Genomic DNA, 17,354 nt, shown 5'->3' on the forward strand with positions numbered 1-17,354 from the left:
AGTCCTCTGCTGTTGCCTTTTCTTCGGCTCACAGGGGTACTAGTAGGTAAAGGCTGTATCTCAGGGGGTTGGGGTTAGGAGTGAGGCTAGGTGTCAGGAGACCTCAGCCCAGGCACCCACCACCTTGAGGTGTTCCGTGTTCAAGGCTCCAATGTTGGGCAGTGGTGCAAACGGAGTGGTGCCAGCCACTCCAAGAGCATTTTAGTGAATCTGTGCTTGTCCTTTGCCTCTTCCAGGTGAATTAGTGACTTCATAATATGGGGAAATTCAACTACGTGATTTTAGGCCCGCTCTGGCTCTAAATTGCTGATTCTAAGGGTCTGTGGATTTCCTTTTTGAGAGCGAGCATTGCTGAGGGTAGGATTACCGTCTATGAGGATGCTTTGGCCCTAAGCGAGAGCACAGCCTATCTGTCTGGGATGCTTCACACGTTTTAGGATTAACCAGGCAGTGTCTTCGGGTCCTGTGGTCCCCAAGGTTCTCAGAAGTCTGAACTGACTTTGGGGGACATGTGCACCAAACCAAGCCCTTCACAGCAAGCAGAGCCCAGCAGGGAACAAGTTCTGTAGCCCTAGATGGCAAACTCTGTCTCTCACAGTTCATCTCTCCTTACACAGCAGTGGATCCTGAGTCCAATTTCAAAGAAATCAGGTAGTGGAGGTGCTCGCCAAATCACGCCAGGGATGGTCAAAGTTCAGGAGCAAAGTTCCCACATTGTTCCCCAAAGCCAGTTCACAGACAGCTGCCAGTTCAGGACAAACTTTTCCCTGTTCCATGGTGAAATGAAAGACAAGGAAGGGCAAGTGTGTGTGTGTGTGTGTGTGTGTGTGTGTGTGTGTGTGTGTGTGTTTGTGTCTATGCATACACATACACACATGTATAACATATATAGAAAACACAATTTCCACCAGAGGAAATGTCCTTCTATAATTATGTCTTACCTTTCGTATATAATTGTTCTCTCTTTTATGAACTAATGTGGATAGTAGTTAATTATTACTTTTAATGCCATTCATTAGGGAAAACTTTGTAAATTAGCAATCTTTTTTTTAATTCCCCATTTAAAACTTTCTTTTATTTTTGGCTTGTGTGTAAAATCTCAAAGTCTGGGAATCTCTGCAATAGCTTTAGAGAAGATTTGAGAAAGCCCACCCCCAGATCTGTTTCCCGTACAAGACAATCCTTGCTTGAATCCCTTGGCTTTGCAGCCGTGCAGTCTCCTGGAAGCTACAGAGCCAGGAAGGGAGGCCAGGGCCTTCACCTCCTCCCCAATTATGGACCAGAAAGAGAGGGAGCCGGCAGGGCAGCTGGAGACCTGGGTCTTAGCCGAATAAAATGGGGGTAATGTCACAGGCAGAATATCTTTATGCAAAGCAGCAAGAAAGTGGCCTTTATCTGGGGACCTGCCGTTTCCTCCCCACGCACTTGTTACAAACCCTCTGGCAGAAAATAGAGGTCAGACTCTGGCTGTGTGAATTCACATCCTTATCCTGCTGTTAAAATTGTTTAGTCACGATAATCTCAGTTTTAAAGCTTCACTATAGCCATATTTTCAGCGTTTTAGCTTTCGAGGCACCTGTATCACGTTACCGACCACAGTTCAAAACGTCCTTATGGTCATTTCCTTCTGTGCCCATTTCATTGCATCTGCCTTCCTTCTCCCTTCTCTCTTGCAACAAGCAAGAGGGGACGCGCAGAGAATTTCATGTGAACAGTCAGAGGATTATACATATACACAATCTGGTCATATATTGAAGTGAACTTTCGTTGGAAAAAAAAGAAGAAACGAAATACGGACCCACTTTAACAATGAGTTTGTTAAAATGCATTCTTCTATTTCTGTCAAGTGATCAACCATGAGAACCTTATTATAAAAGTGTCCACTAGGGAGCACTGCAGTCAAAGCAGACCAGAATGAACGCTAAACCTTTCATCAACTTGGATAAACCCAAGTCATTTCACTAATATTGTCAAAAGCATATTGTTTTCACAAAATGAGAGGCCACCTTTTTCACATTTTGTTGAAGGGGAAAAAATCCATTTTCTGGCAGCAGAAGCTAAAAAGTCGCTCACTCTGGGCATCCAGAATTGACTCTGTACTAAGGTTAATATACATGAAGCTGCATGAGAATGTGAGCCAAGATGGTCAGGTCAGAGGTAACAGCGGGTCTTGTAATTGTCGCACTGCACTGGCTCTGCTGAAAACGTCCTCCCACCTCCTTTGTCCTCTCCCCACCCCCTCGTCACCCCTGCTGATAAACAGAGGCAAGAGAATTTAGGGCATCAGAGAAGCTTTAAAATAAGATTTAGGAGTAGAAGGCATTTAATTTCATAATGCAGCTGACATCACCAGCTGCCTCCAGCTGAGTGAGGGTCTAATCTCTAGGGGGATGTGGTCCCTGTGCCTCAGAAGGGCAAGAGAGTCTCCTTTGTGGCTGCAGGAAATGGAACCAAGGAAAACGAAGTGGAGTGCAAGAGGCCAGAAGCACATATTCTGACCCATTTCTTAAAAACAGTTGACTTTTTCATTTAACTAACTCCATTTTTTAAAGTATTTGATTTATTTGTTAAACTAAAACTAAATGTAGTGGACGGAGAGCAGAAGAACTGAGGCTCGGGGCTAGTGGAGGGCATGACGGAACCCTGGGAAAAAGCTACAGCAAAGGCACCATCAAATATGTACAGCACAATTCAGGTCCCTACAGCTCAGTCCCTGGGCTTCCTGCCTGCCCTCTAAAGCGCCCTCAGACACCTCACCCACACAGAGAAGTTACCAGTGCCTCAATCACCCGGGCAAAGGGAAGATTTAGTTTTAACTTGGTCAGCGTTGTAGGTCGAATTGTGTCCCCCTGTTCCCAAATAATATGTTGAAGTCCTAACTCCCCAACACACTTGAATGTGACTTTATTGGGAAAGTAGTTCTTTGAAGATGTGATCAAATTAAGATGAGGTCAGTAGGGTGGACCCTAATCCAGTATGACTGTTGTCCTTAAAAGAAGAGGAGGGGGGCTTCCCTGGTGGCATAGTGGTTAAGAATCCTCCTGCCAATGCAGGGGACACGGGTTCGAGCCCTGGTCCGGGAAGATCCCACATGCCACGGAGCAACTAAGCCCGTGTGCCTACTCAGCCTTAAAAAGAAATGAAATTGAGCTATTTGTAATGAGATGGATAGACCTAGAGTCTGTCATACAGACAGGTCCCGCTCGCCGCAACTAGAGAAAGCCCGCGCACAGCAATGAAGACCCAACGCAGCCAAAAATAAATAAATAAATAAATAAATAAATTTATTTATTTAAAAAAAAAAAAGGAGTTTTCACCGCTGAGACACACGGAGAGAAGAGGCATGTGACGAAAGAGGCAGAGATCGGGGTCATCGATCTACAAGCTAGGAACACCAAGGATTTCGGACAGTGGCTAGGAGAGAAGGATGGCCCACGTCGTCCCTCAGAGCCCACAGAAGAAACTAGTCCCCCTCAAACCCTGATCCCAGACTTCTAGCGTCCATAATTCTGTTGTTAAGCCACCTAGTTTATGGCACTTTGCTACTGCATCCCGAGGAAGGTAATTACTTATGACCAAACTCAGCAACAGTAGGATGGAATTCTGGGAATGGCAGTGAAGAGAGACTTAACTTACTGTGTAAGGTTTTAAAGAATTTTTCCTCTGTTTTCTCCCTTTCACTTCCTTTTTTGCTGTCTAACCAACCCCGCTATTCCAATTTCTTATCAAATATAAAACACTATTTTTATTTCTCTTTACATGCACAGCTCTTAATGCTTTCTAGAGATATGTCCTTTTTTCTTTCCTGGTCCATTTTATACTCCTCCTCAACTACCTAAAAACTTCACAGAGCAGATGGCATTTTTAAAGCATCTTGCTCCCTTGAGTTGCTCAAAGTATGACATAAATGTTCCCTTATTCTTCATGACATCTTAAAGAAAGAGATTTTTTTCAATGAACAGTTATTTTAAACCTCAGGAAATATAGAGCCAAGTTAAGCATCTTGTCCTAAATCACATAGCCTTTCAGTGGATGAACAGGGTTTGGGAGACAGATCTCCCAGTTCCTTGCATACAGTAGTTTCCTCTTATCTGAGGTTTCACTTTCCATGGTTTTAATTACCTGAGGTCAACCGCGGTCCAAAATTATTACAAGGAAAATTCCAGAAGTAAACAATTCATAAAGTTTAAATTGTGCACCGTTCTGAGTTGCATGATGAAATCTCACACTGTCCCACCCTGTCCCACCAAGAACATGAATCATCCCTTTGCCCAGCATACCCGTCCGTTGGTATAAGAAAAAACATAATATATCGGATTTGTTATTATCTGTGATTTCAGGCATCTACTGGGGGTCTTGGAACGTATCCCTGTGGATAAGTGGGGGGGCTACTGTGGTCTCTTTTAAATAATGTACAGTCCTATTTTATTCTTAATTATCCACCAAAAGGAGTAGAGTGCAGAAATCCTCCAAAGTCAGGGTCAATCAGAAGTTGCCTTTTGGGTGCCTTTTCTGTATTTTGGATAGAAATGTGTCTGATGCTCTGGGACTTCATAAAACCTCAAGCCATGTGGTACAAGTACATTGTCATGTTCTAATTTCTCAGTATCCATGAGAGTTTCTTCTCCCTTCCTCCCCATTGCATCGCTGAAAAAGGGCCAGCCACCTCTCAGGATATGGGAAAGATCAAGCCCAGCTAAACCTTCTCCCCAACTTTCCTGGCTCCCCACGTCCCTGGCACAGGGAGATCATTCTCTTGCTTGTTCTGTGAGCCAAGATCGCTCAGAATGCCTTAGGAAGCCCTTGGTCCTATTCCCTCTACCGTCCCTATGTTGCCTCCCAAAGAGCAGTGCCATCTTCCAGGTCTGGCTCACGCTAGGACAGAATCTCTTATGCTTGCTCTGACTCAGCAGGGTTGAGTCAGACTGGAATTTCCGAAATTACCAAAGAAAAATTTAAGGGAAATCAAAGAAAGTCAAGGAAGCAGAGAATCATAGCTGGGTTTGTCCCAGGGCTCAGAGGTCCTGTCCCATTCCTCACTGGAGCTCAGACAATGAATTCAGATGATGAAGACCACCTCCTGGTGTCCCAGCTACTGAGTCATTATCAGGTGAAGGGTGCCATCCTGCCTCCCTGCCAAGCCAGGGTCCTAGACGGATCATCCCCTGGGATCAAGGCCATTACTGGCCTAAGGCCCAATCTCCAGCTGAGAGGTAGAGGATAAGATTCTTCACATAGGGAGTGGCTTAGCCCCATATTCATCCTTTTAATGGAGGAACTATGAAAGTACAACCTTAGAATAAACAGGACTCTCATACAAGATGAATTATATACACATCACAGCCCATGTAGTTTGCGGGGAACGTAAGCCATCTGACCAAGGCTGAAGGTTCCAGCTAGTGACACAGAAAGACGAGGATGTGATGGATAAGAAGGCAGTGACACGAGCGGTGAAGGGGGGGACACGTAGACCAGGACGTCATCATTAGGATGTGGGATGGGTATGCGGCAGAAGGCAGGGAATCTCTGGTGGGAAACAGCTTAGGTTGTTCCAAAGAACACTGAAGTTTCCCCAGATGGTGGTGGACTTGGGAAGGGAAAGAAGCAGCCAGATATAATAGTTAATAATTCTTGAGTTATGCCTGAAACGTGCCAATCACTTTACTTGGATCTTCTCATTCCATCCTTTCGACAACCAGATGCTCCAGGAATTAGTTATCTGCATTTTAGAGAGGAGTTCGTAACCCTAAAAACACTCAGTCACTTGGCCAAAAGTCACACAAACCAGCGAGCACAAAGCGGAAATTAGAATCCAAGTCATCAGATAGGTACACACACACACACACACACACACACACACACACACACACATACATCTTAATTGAACTGGGGAGGTGGGAGGGAGCAGTCACCAGGCCACCCCATAGGGGACAGTCAGGAGGAAAGGGAGAGGAATCACACAATGTCAGGCACCAAACAGACAGAGGATATTTTCCAGAAAAGAAGACTGATGGATTGCAAGTGATTGGGGGAGGGGCGGGGGGCGAGGAGGGGAGACTGACATAACCTTGAATCCCCACCCTGGCCGGTGGAAGGTGGAAAAGTGAACAGAAAGCCAGATTTCAGGTACGGTTAGCATCCTTTGAAGGCTCTGAGAATGCAGAAGAGATTATCCGGCTCGTAACCAGGATGCAGACAGCGCTGTGGGAAGAGCTGGAACACAAGCAGAGTCAGAAGTCCTTGGGAGAGACCCACAGAGCAGCCGGGAGCACGGGAGACAGATGACCAGAGGGGCCAGCCCTTGGGTGATCCCTGGAGACAACAGGATGGCAGACACGATGGGACTTGCCAGCCTCCGGGAGCCCCACAAGCGTCCAGGCGGTTCCAGTCCTCTGAGCCCCCAGGGCACCGGAGCGCTCGGTCGGCTGGGCGCCACCCCAGGTGGAAGGGGAATCTTTGGGGCCGCAGATACCGGGATCCTGCTTCGCCAGCTGACGGCTGGGAGCTGCCAGTCCTGCAGGAGGGGAATTAACTAGTCTAGGAATCGTACCCTGGCATGACAGCAAAGGTAAAATAATCTGCCTAATATACATTCCTTTTTCCACTGGAAAATCTGAACCAGAGAACAATTTGCCTTAAAGCATGGCTGTACCTTCTGCTTGTCTGGAAGGGGTGGGACACGGAGTCACACAAAAGAGCCAGACCTGTAGTAATTATGATAATTAAGACCCTAGAACGGAAGTACTCTCTTCCAGCCCTAGGTAAAGTCGAGTATGTAGCAGCCACGTGACTAATTGCGGGATCACTGGTTTTAGTCTATTTTTCTAATCTTCCCTTTCTGTTTCTGCTTGGAAACTATCTCAACCAGCCACTAACGATATGTCATAGACTTTCTCAACCGTCTTGTACTCCTGCCATCTCTGACCCCTCCCAGGCTGGATTGTGTTGAAATAGTTTTTGAGTGTGCTTTTAAAGTTCCAGGAAAACATTTTTTTAAAGTCTCTTTGAAAGATGAGTTGGAACTAAATGGAATCCGTGCTTCTGTTAAGGTCCCCTTGAAGACTTGCAAGCTGACAGCAGTCCAATACGAGGGCCATGATCATTTCTCTTGGCCACTGTTTTCTTTCTCTTTTTTCCTTTCTTGTTATTTTGTTTTCTGGGGGTTTTTTGTAAGGAAAGTTCCAAACATGCACAACAGCATGGAGGAAAGAGCAATAATGTCCTATGTATCCATCACTCAGCTCCAACAATCGTCAGCTCATTTTAGCCACTATCTTCAGTATCCCTTTAAAAATGCATTAAAATGTTACACACAGTTTGGAGTACGATCCCCCATTCCTTCCATATTTCCTCTTACACGGGAACCCAGATTTGAAATAGTTCTCAGCACAAATGACATACAATCTGTTTTTGCAAACTGTTCCTAGATTCTGAATTTCAAATCGATTTCAGGGAAATCATTAGGTGACAGGAATTAGGAGCCTCCTTACGAAGAATTTATCTCATTGTCACTTATTATTCTGAACGTGGCTCTAAAATAAAACTGATTCTTTATGCCAGGCTCACATGTTACCTGGGGATTTTAACCACATGCAGCAAATTCCGGTAAGAAGCTTTAAATTTTTCCCAGCTAAAGAAATGCTGGTGGTGGCAGGATCGGGGCAGGAATAAGAAGGAGGGGGTGGGGGTACAAATAATATTGGATTGCTGTAACCTCCAGCCAAGTCATGCAAGTTTACGTTTCAGACTGTTGAAAAAGAGTCCATGGAGGTCACTTTAGGGTGAGTCAATGGAGACTATTCTAGAGAGAGTCTGACTATTCTTGAGTAAGGGGGAGAGATTGGTCCGTCTGTTGAGACTTTCTCAAATGTAGCTCGTCACTTCCTTCCTTCCTTCCTCCTTCCTTCTTTCCCTCTTTCTTTCTGTCTTCTAAAGAGCCTGGCCTGATTAAGAAAAAAAAGAATTCACATCATCAGTACTAGCAGTTACACAATCACTCTCCTGTTTTCTGTTAGCAGGTGAAATTGAAAAGAAAAAAGTATGAGCAGTAGGTACCAATCCTCGCTCAAGATCTAGCCGTGTAATTTATTTCCAGAGTCACTGGAAACCTCCAATTGTGAGATCTGATGAACTCAAATGACGGCCTCCAAATCCTGACCATGTCTACGTAACAGCAAACAGTAGGTTTAGCATGAAATAGATCCGGGCAGAAATCTTGGCCAGAGGCATCTCCACTTCCACGTGTATTCCCCCCTGGAAAAAAATGCTTAAGGCAGACACGTCTCTAAAATGAATGCCTTCTCACGGAGGAGGGTGGATGCATAGCTTACACACACACACACCGTACACGAATAGAAATAAGGAGGCCGTTCTCTTGGGCCATGAATACCCTGTCAGTCAAACATCCTGAAATGGAAGAGTTTCCTCAAGGACCTCAGAGGTGGTTGCATCCACTCAGGACAACTTTTCGCAATTCTTTACCATCTGCAGAGGTGCGAAAGAGAAGACCACCCTCTAGAGAGTTAGTGGCTGGGTTTTGTCTGCGCTCCCTCAGGGATTTAAGTTTCAGGACCTAATTTCTTCAGCTCTGATGTAAAAGGAGGAAGTGAACCAGATGATTTCTGAAGGTCTAAAGGCAGCTCTAAATACATAGTAAACTATGAACACAGACCAGGGCTCGGAGTTTGCCGGCACCAAACCTTAGCTCCACGCATCCAAGCTGTGTGTCCACGGGAATGTCACTTGATTTCTTCTGTCATCTAGAGAGAGGAATACCTATGTCACAGGTTCTTATAAGGACTGAATTCTTTCATCGTATATAAAGCACCTGACCTATAGAATATGCCACATTGCTAGTACCCTCCTTCCTAAAATGCTATGATTTCAAACATCAAAGAATCTGGAAAGGTTGCCTTTCTGTAACACAACTAGATAATTCAGTCCAAAATATTTCCCACTCTAACTTCTTACACGCAGTAGCACGAAAATTATACAAATCTGGGTCAGTTCTACTGAAAAATACTCATGAGGTCGAAGTATTTCAAAGTTTGTGTCTTACATGAGATATTTTACATTTTTTCCCCTTATGTGTTCCAAGTCACTCAGAAATTTTAAAAAATGATATATGTTAAACCAAGATGAGAAAGTGAAGTCTTTACAAAGTTTATGTTGCTAATTAAATTAAGGTTTCTAGCAGATCAAGTCCAAATGACTGGGTTCAACCAAATATTTCCTTTGATCTCGAGATTTTTTTTACTTCAAAGCCTAGCCGGCAGGATTGCACAGTCTGCCGGGGGCCCTCCCATCCCTACGACGAGGGGCTCATGGTTAAAGGAGAACTTCTGAGGGTCTGCTTCAGAGCAGTGAACCCGGCAGGGACTGGCCCTCACCCAGGGTGAGGTGTCTTGGGAGAAAAGAAATGAGTTGGAAGATGTGGGTTCGTGCAGCTTGCGTCTGCCAATTACTCACATCCCGTGAGAAAGTTACTTGACCTCAACCTTCCTGTGAAATGAGACAATAAAACCTAACCTATTTATGTTGCAGACTTGATATAATGTTGGGTCTTTGGATACACCAAACACTGAAATAAGATTAAGAAATAAAACCCCAGAGGGATCCTACAGCGGTTTCTTTTTTCTCCCAGGAAGAGTTTTTCCACCATTGTTATCTCTGGTGCTTTAAGAGTAGGTGCTCATGAATTCTTTTCTGAATAAGTAAAGGGACAAATAAAGAGAGTGGTGAAGAATGGACCCAGTAGTGTCTGCCACTTAGGTTTGCTCTTTCCTCCTGTCAGACCATCCCGTGCGTCCCGCCATTGCAGCCCTAGCTCTACTTAGTCCTGGGATGTAGTAAAATTCTTTTTTATTACAAGGGTTGGGGCAGTGTGGGGAAAGGCAACGGAGAAGGTGCAGCCACCCAGCAGCAGGGAAGGAAGGAGGATGGCTCTGGGGATGGAAGGGGATTTCCTGCTCCACCTGTGAATGGGCGTCTGCTCAATGTGTCACACGCTGTCTTGGACAAGAGAGTCTCAGCATTTTTCCCTTAAGCCCATGTTTACTTCTAACTGAAAGAATTGAACATTCATAGCTTTCCACATTTTCGTCAGCCTGGAGATGATCAGTGAAATACAACTTCAAGTTGGCCTGGATTCTTAGTCGCAGAAGAGGACTTGGGAGACGGGGGAACCCAGACGTTGACTCCATGATGGGAACATAATGAACAGCCTTGAAGAATTTGCGATGCAGACTTGTATGCATGTTTTTCAAGTCTCCCTATCTCTCTGAGTTTATCTTTTGCACATTACCTCTGGACAAGCTTCATTTATCAGAATCAGAGATTAGGGCAGGAGCTGAAAGACAGAGCTTTGCTGTAGTATAAGCTCCAGAGTAAGCACGGATGGAATCCCCCCGTGAGCATCTCTATCTAGATATTTCGAGATATTTCGACATCGGTGCTCCCAGGCGTCAGATGGATTGTTCTTCCCTGACACTGGGGTGGTTTCCTAATCCGTGTCAGCTGTGAATCAGCCCTGGTGGAGGTGTGATAAAGTGGACCAGCGTGGTCAGGAACTCCAGATGAAGGAGACCCACTCAAAGATACAGTATCAGTTAGGATGTCTGAGGCTGCAAGTCACAGGAAACCAACCTAAAGTGGCTTAAACATAAGGACATGTATTCGTCTCACATACCAAGAAGTATAGGGAATTGGTGGTTTCAGGGTTATGCCGTTCTCTCGGTTCCGGAAATGCAGGATGTTGCCACAGTGAGGGGCACAGCCTCTACCGTCAGTGTCCCTGGGTTCAAATCCCAGCTTTGGTGTTTCTTGGATGTGGGACTTCTGGCAAGTTAACTTCTCTGAGCTTCAGTTCTCTCCGCTGTGAAACTGGAGGTGACACAGTACCTCCCTCCCAGGGGTCTTGCTAGCATTACATCAGTACGTGTAAACTGCTTGGCCAGGGCCTGATGTGTAATAAGCGCTACATAAATGTTGGGTGGGGGTTGTTTTTGGTTTTTTGTGTTTTTTCTGGTCGCGTGGTTTGTGGGACTTAGTTCCCCAACCAGGGATTGAACCTGGACCCTCGTCAGTGAAAACACTGAGTCTTAACCACTGGACCTTCAGGGAAGTCCCCGTAAATGTTAGTTTGTATCATCTTTATTTATTAATATCATCCTCTCATTGTCACAAGAGGGTTCCCAAGGCACCAAGCTTCACACTGCACATGACAACCTACAGGGCAGGGAGGAAATTGTGTGAGGGGGATGGGGCAGGACATGAGAGTGGCAGGTGCTTCCCAGTGCATCCCTCTCCTTTAGTGGGGACAAAAGTCTTTCCCAGACACCCACATCCCTTTTCACCGGAGTCTGGACGTCAGGATTGGGCCAGGTGACCGTGTCTGGCAACACCTGGCAAAGAGGACCGAAACTACCATGATTTGGAGTCTTTGTACAACCTGACACGGTAGCCGTCAGCCACATGAAATAATTGAGAGCTAAATGACAATCAGTTAAAATTAGAAAGTCAGGGGCTTCCCTGGCGGTCCAGTGGTTAAGACTCCACGCTTCCGCTTGGGGGCGCGGGTTCAGTCCCTGGTCGGGGAAGTAAGATCCCACATTCTACACTAGAAATTCAATAGTCACATGCAGCCAGAGGTCTCCAGAAGGGACACTGCAGATATAGACTGTTTCCATCCTTACAGAAAGTTCTATTGGACAGCTCTGGAGTCAAAGTTCATGCATGAGGGACCCACCTGCCCTAAGCACGTCTTTGCCTGATGTCTCAACAAATTCAGGGCTCTGTTCACAAGGAAGAAGTGGAAGTGGGCATTGGACTGGCAATCAACAAAAAAGGAAGCCCAGAGGAGGACCGGCATAGATGCTGGTGTGAACATTGAGGTGTGACTGGGCAGAGTTCAGCTTTACCACGCTGGCCTCTAGGCTCCCTTACACGTAGGAGCCCAGCTATTTGACTGGAAATTGGGACTATCAAGAAGGATTTGGACTTCCCCAGTGGTCCGGGGGTTAAGACTCTGCGCTTCCAATGCAGGAAGGGTGAGTTCAATCCTGGTCAGGGAACTAAGGTCCCACAAGCTGCGTGGGGCACGGCCAAAAAAAAAGATTTGCCAGACCTCCTTCTGAGTCATTTCAGATACAGATATTATAGGACCAAAATGAACCTCCAGCCCAGCTACAGCCTGGACCTCAACCTAGTGGTGTTACAAAAATGCTCTGCAAATCACCACACCGATGTCGGCTATTTTTATGATCATGTGAAATGGGGGTAACAACCATTTTCCACTTTGCATAATCACCGTGAGACACAACGGACAATATGGCAAAGTCCTCAGGAAAGTTCTCCCCTTCTACCTGCAAAACGCAGACATGGGATCATCCTTGGCTTACCCAAGGGGTCTTGGGCAGCAGGAAAAGTCCTCAGAGCTCCTCTAAGTGTTTGAGAAGGTGTTGGTTGACTGCAGTAGGAATGAAGTTGGAGTAATAATAATAACAATGGATATGCAGCTATGCTTAAGTATACGCCAGGCATTTGCCTAAGGTCAGAAAGTGGCCGAGTGGGATGTGCACCCAGATGTTCTGCTGTCAAAGCCCAGGAGCTCTGCCACACTTTCTCCCCGGATCTCTGGAAGACTAAGCTCTTTAGGGCGATGGTGGTCAAATTCCAGCGTGCATCCGAATCATGCAGAAAGCTTGTTGAAACACAGCCCTCTGGGCCAGTAGCATGCTAGAGCAGGTTCCCCTATCAGCTCAGGAGAGATGATTGCGTGTATCTCTTTCCGACTCAATAACAATGCATTCGATAACTTCACTTTGGTAGCTTGAAAGCAGTCACAATGGGAGAATTTAAACCACAGGAATCAGCAAACTCTAGGACATATCTTCCCCTGCTAAACCAGTTGTTAAACCTTTGTCATCACATCACCCAGAGTCTCTGATTCAGTAAATCTTGGATGGGGCCTGAGAATTTACGTTTCTAGTAAGTTCCCAGGTGAAGCTGATTCTGCTGGTCCAAGGACCACACTCTGAGAACTGCTTGGAAAAACATTTCAGACAGCCCTGAAATGGATGACAGGTTCTTATCCTGAAATGAGTCATCACTGACGTGAAGAATCTTGGAAGTCTCAGCAAGGAATGTTGGCTGTAGATGACCCTAGGTCAAATTGACACTAGTAAGAGCTAATGTTTACAGAGTATTGCTTGTAGGCAGCTACTGTCCTAGCCATGCCTTGCATTATCTCACTTAATCCTCCCAACAACCCTGGACAGCAGGCTCTATTATCATAGGTGAGCCTGAAGCACAAAGCAGTCAAATGACTTGCCCAAGGTGTACAGGGAATCAGTGGAGCCACTGAGTTGTGGGCATGGGCAGTCTGGTTCCAGAGCCCACAGGTTTCATTGGTACCACAAATCACAGATGAAACCACAGATGTGAGAAGAAGAAGAAGAAGGAGAAGGAGGGTGGGGGGCGGGGCAGGGGGAAGACCCGGGGGAGAAAAAGAAGGGAAACTTCAAAGAACATACACACAAAAGGGGACTCAAATTTTGTTTCTGCCAAGTAGACTTTCCTGGCTTTAAAGGAAAAAATAGATAAAGATGTTTGCATTCCTCTCATTGCCCTTCCTCCAATATCCTGAACGTGCGGAATCACGCCATCAGTTGATGAGAAAGTCATTCTCCTAGATCAGGGGTCAATAGACATTTTCTATGAAGGAAAAGATAGTAAATACCCAAGGCTCTGTGGCAGCTACTCCACTCTGCCACTGTCGCTGGAAGCAGCCATAGAGGTCATAACAGAATGAGCATGGTTGCACCCCAGTAAAACTTTGTTTACAAAAACGGGCACTGGACCCTATTCAGCTGTGGCCTATAATTTGATGACCCATCCTAGATTCATCTACAAGTTATTCCTTACTCCTAACTAACTAGCAGGAACCATACCTTCATTAGATTTAGGCAGAATTTTAGCAAAAGAAACAAAAACACACCGGTATATCTGAGTAATCACTCAACAGATTCCATTGGGAATCTCCTCGGAAGACCATCCTTTTCTCTGGTTCGAATTTGGTTAGAGAAGTTCCTTAGTTTTAGATTACGATAGTCGGCTCAGTTGGCTGGAAAACCATGCTATTTAGGTGAAGGTCCACACATCCAAAGTTTGGCTCGGTTTCAGCTCCCTTGGTCAAGAGGGGAGCCAGAGTCATGACCTCATTTGATCACCTCAAATACATCATGACTAGCCTAGAACCAACTCAGAGGGTAGCTTATAAGTCAGCAGCGTCGTCTTTTTACTTCAAAGATAAAATATTTATTCCATTTTATACGCCAACAGTGATGCCAAAGAATATGATGGAGGTCTGTAAGGAATTTGAAAATGATGGATGCCAGATCCACCTTCTCCTTAACACTGAGATTGCTGCCTTCTTGGTAAATGCCCCCCATAAATTTTCTCCTAGGCCCTAACCTGTTCTCCATGCCCCCAGGTCCTCCCTGCCCCTGATTCACTTTCTTAATGCACACCCTTGATCCTTTTGCACTCCTAATCAAGAAACTCTCTCTGAATTACCATTGCATATTAAGTTTGACTTAAGGCCAAACTCCTCAACCCAGCATTCAAGACCTGGTCTGACCTGGCCTCATTTTTCTCTCTCCCAGTTTATCTTAAACTCATCCAATTTCTATACCCACATAATCATGCCTTGAGTAAGAAGTTCCAAGGGCTTAGTCAAATGAGACAAGTGTTTCAACTAAAGCAACAAAAGCTACATAGCCACGGAAGAACCATAATCACAGCCAAGTGAAAGACAGAGTCAAAGGCAGCAAGATAATCTAGAAATCAGAGGAAGAATGTGGGACAACATTTCAGAAATAAAGCAATAGAAAATGACATGAACCTTCTTCCGATTTGGGACCTTAAGAGAAAAATACGGCTGAGGCACTAGGTCAGTGCTTTCCAAACTCACCTTTCTGTTACAGTCACTTGGGTGGCTTTTAACCGTAAATATTAATAGTCCCTATCCCACACCCAGGAAAAGGGCCAGAGAATCTGAATTTTAATAAATGCTTAAGATCATTCTTATGACTGTCCAAGTTTGGGAAAATGCTGACTTCAGATTAAAATCACCTGGAGGCCATACAGAGACACCACGTAGAGAGGCCACCTAGAGGAGTGCTGGCTGACAGCCCAGTTAAGACTCCAGCCAACAGCTAGGTTCAACTGCCAGAAGTGCGTGAAGATGCATCCAGATGACCCCAGCCTCCAGGTTCCCGTATATCCCAGCCAAGGCCCCGGACATCGTGGAACAGAGACAAGTTATCCCCTCTTTGCCCTGTCTGAATTCCTGACCAACAGAATCCAGGAGCCTAATAAATTGGTTGTTTTATGTTTTTTGAAAAAATCATCTGGGGAGCTTCTAAAAAATGCTGTAGCTTAACTCCTGTCCCCAAGACATCCTGATTTATTTTGTCTAGAGTAGGATTTGGTATTAATTTTTCCTCTACTTTTTGTTATAAAATTTTTTTAACATCAAGAAGAGTGGAGAGGGACTTCCCTGGTGGTGCAGTGGTTAAGAATCCGCCTACCAATGCAGGGGACACGGGTTCGAGCCCTGGTCCGGGAAGATCCCACATGCCGTGGAGCAACTAAGCCTGTGCGCCACAACTACTGAGGCTGCACTCTAGAGCCCACGAGCCACAACTACTGAGCGCACGTGCCACAAGTACTGAAGCCCACGCGCTTAGAGCCGGTGCTCCACAGCAAGAGAAGCCACCGCAATGAGAAGCCCGCGCACCGCAAGGAAGAGTAGCCCCTGCTCACCGCAACTAGAGAAAGCCCGCGTGCAGCAACAAAGACCCAACTCAGTCAAAATTAATTAATTATTTATTTATTTTTAAAAAGAGTGGAGAAAATAACACATGGAAATCTGTGAACCCATCACAATCGTGAATATTTTGCAATGTGATAGATTGATAGAGAAATAGATGATAGATATATATAAACACAGATAGATACATAGAAAGATACATAGATACACAGATAGATATATATAGCTGAACTACTTGAACATAATTTACAGACATAACATTTTACCTGTAAGTATTTAAGCATGGAACTATCCAAAAATAATGGCATTGTCCTACATAAACACAATAACATTATCAGGTCTAAGAAAATAACAGCAACTCCCCAATATCCAGGCCATGTTCAAATCTCCCCAACTGTCTCAAAAATCTCATTTTTTGCTCTTTTTTCAAAACAGAATCCAATCAATTTTCATGCATTGCACTTGCTTATTAAGACTCTTTAGTCTATTGTTCTCCCTTTTATTTATTTTTTAAGTTATGTTGACATTTTAAAGCAACCAGGCCGGCTGTCTTATAGCATAGCCTAGAATCTGTACTGGTCTGATTGTCTCTTTGTGGCATTATTTAACTTATACATCTATTCCCAGTTGGTTCTAAACTGAAATTTAACTCTAAAGAGACTAGATTCAGATCAAGCTTTGAGGCAAGTATAACTCGTAGGAGGTGTGTATTTACACCACAACAGGTGGCATATGTTGTATTTCTGGATTGTTTAGTAAGTGTATGTTTAACTTTATAAGAAAATGCTAAATTCTTTTCCACAGTGGCTGTACCATCTTACATTCTCACCCATGATGCATGAGAGTTAAATGGTCATTTTTAAAATTCTATCATCCTTTATATTTCTTAACTGGTAATCTCCCATAGGGGGCAAAAAAAACCCACACATTTTCTCATCAACTTGATATGAGCTCTATCTCTTATCGTAAAGGCAGAGTAAATGCTAATTCTTTCTGCTTAACTACCCATTTTTAGAATAGAGAGTTTTTATAGGAATCACCTCCAGTGGTAGTAAGCAAGGTTTTCTTTTTTCTCTCTCTGTCTCTCTTTCTTTTCTGTAACTATGCACTTCTGAATTTATTCCATATTTTACAATCAATAACACTTGTCATTGTTTTTCATTCTCAAAGTGTCCCAAATTTGCCTAATGGAAATGCTATCAAGTTGGTAGCATTTGACCTTTTGATGACTTCATTAGCCTTTGACACTATTTTCCTTTCTGGTACAATAAGGTTCCTATTCTCACCTTGAACTTCCCTTGACCCAGGCCTAGAACCAGCCAGTTCTCCAAAAGCTCCGATTTCTTTAAATGATATTGAGAAACTAAGCGGCCATAGCCTTCTCGTGGCTACTGGGATGTCATCGTGTTTAGGTTCTTTCAGTAGAAATATACACACACACTTTAAATCAAAAACTAGAATTCATATCAGTATTTCCTGTTAAAATTTAGCCTTCTCAACATTTTTGACTTTTTAATTTGTA

Source organism: Neophocaena asiaeorientalis, unplaced genomic scaffold (assembly GCF_003031525.2).
Source record: "Neophocaena asiaeorientalis asiaeorientalis breed wild unplaced genomic scaffold, Neophocaena_asiaeorientalis_V1.1 scaffold10, whole genome shotgun sequence".
NCBI classification, from domain to species: domain Eukaryota; kingdom Metazoa; phylum Chordata; class Mammalia; order Artiodactyla; family Phocoenidae; genus Neophocaena; species Neophocaena asiaeorientalis.